At 44.0% G+C, this 5,548-nt stretch overlaps 1 pseudogene; it reads right to left on the bottom strand.

Annotated features, from left to right (window-relative positions):
- Positions 1-2,871: 2,871 nt before the first annotated feature.
- Positions 2,872-4,172, bottom strand: LOC102914282 (protein phosphatase 1 regulatory subunit 15B pseudogene; annotated as a pseudogene).
- Positions 4,173-5,548: the final 1,376 nt, after the last annotated feature.

Here is a 5,548-nt window from a genome sequence, read left to right as displayed (position 1 = left end):
GGTGAGGCTGGGAAACATCTCGGTTCTTTGTGAACACTTCACATACTCCATGTTTAGTAAGCAGATTATTAAGAATCAGACTTTTTAGCTGAACATGTACTGAGATAATTTACTTTTTTTTTTTTGGCTTTTTGAGACAGGGTTTCTCTGTGTACTTTGTGCCTTTTTCTGGAACTCAATTGGTAGCCCAGGCTGGCCTCGAACTCACAGAGATCTGCCTGGCTCTGCCTCCTGAGTGCTGGGATTAAAGGCGTGCGCCACCACCGCCCGGCTGATAGTTTACTTTCATAAGTAACAATAAATATAATATTTGAATAGTAGATCAAGAATCATTGATAATTATGAATCAGAAGTTTAGAGCAATTTAGCAAATATTATGCGTCCTCTACTATAGAAGTCCTTTTGTTCTTTTGGGCCTTTGAGTACATCAATAGGAAGGTGTTGTGTGAAAAAGCATTTCCTGTGGAGACACAACACACATGACTACTCACCCCAGATAGGGATTCCATGACAAACCAAATTTCAGGTATAATCAAAGTCCAATGGTTAACCAATGATTTTTATTGAGATTACTTACAGGGGTATGGGTGAGGGCTTACTTTCCTCTGGGAGCCTTCTTGGTAGCCCAGTTTTCTCCCTTTGAGAGTGAATCTCAGCTTCTTTTGTTATTGTACTCTTGCAGGGAGGGGTGTAGTGAATCTGGTCAGTTCCAGGGATGCCTGAAGAAATTTTTCAGTTGTTTACATTTCTGCTTACAGAGCACTCTAGAGTATAGAATGTTTTAATAGGAGAGAAAACTGTTATGTTGCAATCTACCTCTTCCTAGGGCTCTGATATACTTCCTGGTCCCTCTTCTCTACTGTTCTCCCTGAGCTGTGGAGAGGATGACTATTGGTGTCCACTTACAGCAAATAATAACAGTCACCTTTTCAGGAGCTGCAGCATGTATTGAGGCAGAGAGCAGCAGTGATCTATGGATATAAACACAAATGCTTAGAGGGCAGTTTGTCAGGAGCATTATACCCATCTGGTCAACAATCGAAGTTGCTGGCCAGTGGAGACCTTTGACATCCCCCTCCCCCACCCCATGCCATAGGTTTTCTTTCTGCTTTCCAATAGTACTAAATGTGAACTCCATCTTCTGGAGCATGCCTTAAATCCCATCAGAAGGTTGGTGGTCTTACTGACAGCTGAACCAGGACTGCACCAGCAGGCACATTGTAATCGTGTTTTGGTATTTCAGCACATGGTTTACCAGCAGAAATGTTGGTGAAAGTTCTCTATCAGCAGCCTGCATGACCCACTCCAACTCTGAAAACTACCCAGGATGGTGGGGTTTATGGGCTCCCAGCTTAATTTTCCACGTCATGCAGTAAAAGTGTTCAGTGTCTTCAGCAATGGGGTCTTACTGTCTAGTTCTGGCATACAAATAATAACATTAGAAATAGCCTTTATTGTTGTATGATAATTTGTGTTCTAACATATAAAGCTTTCCTGGAGATCAGAGGGTAGAGCTAGCCACTAGTTAACCACAGAGGTCAGGCAGTGGTGGCACACACCTTTAATCCCAGCACTTTTGATGAAGAAAAGGGGAAATCAGAAGTTCAAGGTCACCCTAGCCTATTCGAGACTGAGCCAATCTAAAATGGAAACAGGGAAGGATGGTGGTGGTACACACCTTTAATCCCAGTACGTAGGAAGTGAGGCAGATGGATCTCTGTGAGTTTGAGGCCAGCCTGGTCTATAGAGCAAGTTCCAGAACAACCAGGGTTACGCCAAACCAAACAAACAAAGCAAAAAATTTTAAGACCTTTAAGACTAGGTCTCAGCATGTATCCCCAGGTGGCCTGGAGTCCACTATGTAATTGGGCTGCCCCCTGCCTCCAGAAGAAAAGTTTTAAAAGTGCAAAGTAATGACTTAAAGAGTTCCTTTTCACCTCAAGGAAGCAGAGGATATTTAAAGCCATATCCAGCTGGGCACGGTGGCACAGCAAAGCAAAAGCAGGAAGATACCAATTTCAAAGCCAGCCTGGTCTACACACAAAGACCCAGGCCAACCAGAATTATGTAGTGAGACCCTGTCTCAAAAACACAAACACATCCAACTAAATAGGAAAAGAGAAGATTAAAGATTAGCGAGCCTTCTATATCAGAATTGGTCTTTCTAATGAGGCACATTACCCAAAAACAATTCAACCACATTACTAGATACAAGTTGTTTCTTTGGAAAAATTCTGTCCAAGGACAGCTGCCAATATTTGTTTTTAAGAGAAGCCTCTCAAGGAAGAGAAATTTTGGAATAGGGCTGCAGGCTATTCATGTTGTACCCAGAGTTCCCCAAAGACCACCAAGAGACCAAATTTGATGCAAACACTGAGTCTTTTTTATTGTTGTGAGTTAACTCGGGCCTCTCTGCCCATCTGATGCAGCAGCAGAGTAGGAGAGACCCTGAGTAGCAATCAATCAGTTTTTTTTTTTTTTTCTTAACAATGGTTAGGGTGGGGGATCTTGGTTTGAACTAATTGGAGAGTTGCAGCTGCAAAGAAAATGGTTGTATTCTCCGGTCATTCATGTCATCACACCCATATCATCAGCAGACCCATTTCCTGACAGTTAGACATCCCATTTTTATCTCCAGGAAGTTCATTTCTCTGGTGGCTATGGTATACAATCTATAGCAGCAGAAAATATCCCACAGGACATACCTGGTGCTTTGTTTATTACACAAGTTATGTCATATCATATCCTTTAGGTTATGGCAGGAAATGTCTGGAACTCATTTTTTGTGTAGCTCCTAATTGTCTGGGTCTAGGGCCAGATGAGCCTTCTCTAAGATGGTTGCCACCCTGTCACCCTCTCAATTCACTCATCTTAACATTGCTGAACAATAGTAAGTCCATTCAAACATGTTCCTGGAGTCTACTGAACATTCTTTCTCTGTGCTCAAATGTCAAGCAGTAGCCAATGGCATCTTCTGTAGCTTGAATCCGTTTCTGGAACCTGTATCTTTCACTTGCAAATTCTTGCCATGGTCCTTTGCGATCCTCATCACCACTTATACAATATTCGGTTACTTCGTCAAGGAAGGTTACCTTTTTTCTTTTGATATGGGTGTGTTTTTCTCCAGAAAGAGACTTTTTTCTTTTGATACGGGTGTATTTTTCTCCAGAAAGAGCTTCACCCAGCCTATAGTCTGAACTATTATCGCCTTGGCTCTCTAACAGTTGTACCTTATAAGAAAGTAAGTTAGGACACCAAGAAGAGGTCTCCGGGGCCTGAGGAGATGCTTTTGAGTCCTGACAGCCTTCCCAGTTTTTCCCCGATGTTTGAGAAGGAGCCTTAAAATTTAAAAGGTTGTAGGGGTCCTCAGAATTGCAGAAAGAGTTCCACAACCTAAGATTCTCCTTTTCATCTGCATTGGATTCCCAGTCATCTTCCTCCCTAGAGCGATGCTTGGGGGTCTCAAGAAGGTGTCCGGCCTGAGAACCTCCTACATCGGAGTTGCCAGACAAGGACTTCCCTGAATCACACGGGTCTCCAGGGACAATACTGTCGGCAGTCTGAATCGTGGCTGTAAAATTTGGGGGGTTGTAAGGATCTACACTACAGAAAGAGTTCCAAAGGTAAAGTCCTTCAGAGTCTTGTCCCTTGTCTGATTCGGACAGGGAGCCATCACCCTCCGGTTCCTCGTCCCAAACCCCACTTTCTGAATCAGCCCTGGTTTCCAAGCCAGTGGAGGCACCTCCCAAAATACAATCAATCAGTCTGTTGCTACAAACTGGTCTGGCAGAAACAGGAGAGTCATCCTCTATGTCTGAGCAATCAGCTACACTAGTGTGGTCCTCTTCTTCTTTTTCCACAGGTGACTCACAAGACAGATTGCTTCCCTGAGGGCTTCGTGAAAATTCTTGAATCCACAAGTCTGTTTTTTTCTCACCGGGCTTGGGGCTGGCTCTAGGCGGGGACACCGCCTGTGCTGAGATACCTGCGCAGTGTTGTGGGTCCATCCGAAGAAGGCTGTGCTTCTCCTCCAGGCTGTCATAGCCATTATCTTGGTCAAGGGTGGGTAACTCTTGACCCTTCTTAGCGTGAAGTAATTCCAGCTGTTTCATATGAAGGTCGTGGATGTCCAGCAGGCCTTCTGTAGAAAGAGGGGGATACCCCTGCCACATGGTTGCCGAGATCTCTTCACCCAGTAGCTTGGGGCGGGAGCGCTGAATGTGTGGAGATCCTGTCTCTCTGAATCCTCACACTGAATGGCAGAGAGATTCTGTCTGCACTGGCCTTTTATATTCCTGTCTCCACTTCCCTAGCCCTGGGATTAAAGGCGTGACCATCCCATGTGCTGGGATTAAAAACTGATTCAATCTCTTTCAGATTGATTCAATCTTGAGTAGTCCAGGGTGACCTTGAACTCCTGATCTTCCTGCTTCCTTCTCCCAAGTGCTAGGATTAAGGGTGTGTGCCACTACTGCCTGACCTCTATGGTTAACTAGTGGCTAGCACTTCCCCCTGATCTCCAGGAAAGCTTTATTTGTCAGAACACAAACTAAATATCATACATTTTATGGTTCTTGGAGTCTCAGGTGCTTTCTTGATAATAAATCATAGGGAAATACCTTATTGTTGGCATTGGGGGTTTCACTCAATAACCTTCTGGCCCCTGGAAGTGTCTTTTTCCACTCATGTAGATGACCATTTGTATTAAAACAGTCTGGTTATACATTCTTGTTTGGTGTGCTGACTAGTACCCTCTGTGTACCAGGCATATAGGTGAATGCATGGTATCTCTTCCAGTATGTTATTTGACACAGCAGTTAGTTCAGTTACTTTGGGATTCTCTGTGGCTTTAAAGGACCCTATTCCTAGGACAGTGTACATGGATGGCATCAGTGAAGGGGCTTGTGGACACCACACCTCATTTGTAAGTATGCTTACCACCTTTAGAGTTTGATTCTGTGCCACACCAGAAAGAGGTTTTGCCAAGAGGCCTTCTTCCATGCACCCCTTTATTGGTTAAGCTATTTTATAGTCATAGAGGTGGAACCAGTTACAGAATCAACCTGTTGCAACACAATATACTGCCCACAGTTGCTTTTGCTGTGTAACAAGCTTCTACTCCTTCCCATGTGAGACTCAAACACCACTGACACCATTCGTTCAGGTTACTGTTGCCTTAGCCACCAGCTCTAGCCCTCTAGCCCTCTAGACTTCTAACAGGAAAGAACTTTGGGGTCATAGGGCGTACAGCTGTTTAGCCTGAGCTACATGGATCTTAGCCTGCTCCAAAACCTATGGAGCCTTTCTGTCCCTGTGTGTAAATCAAGTTACACACAGGACAGACAACTTACACAAGATGAAATATGAAAATCTGCCAATGCCCCAAGTCTGCGGAGTTCCTGTAGCTCCTTACATTTACAAGTATAGGCTCTTGTAGGATTTTGTCAATAACATTAACAGGAATCATATGTATGCATCCTACCAGACCATAGTACTGCTAGAATTTTACAGCTGTGCCTGGTCCTTGTACCTTGTATAGATTGATCTC

Source organism: Peromyscus maniculatus, chromosome 20 (assembly GCF_049852395.1).
Source record: "Peromyscus maniculatus bairdii isolate BWxNUB_F1_BW_parent chromosome 20, HU_Pman_BW_mat_3.1, whole genome shotgun sequence".
NCBI lineage: Eukaryota > Metazoa > Chordata > Mammalia > Rodentia > Cricetidae > Peromyscus > Peromyscus maniculatus.
The sequence above is the reverse complement of the archived record's forward strand: the minus strand, read 5'-3'. Positions and strand labels throughout refer to the sequence as shown.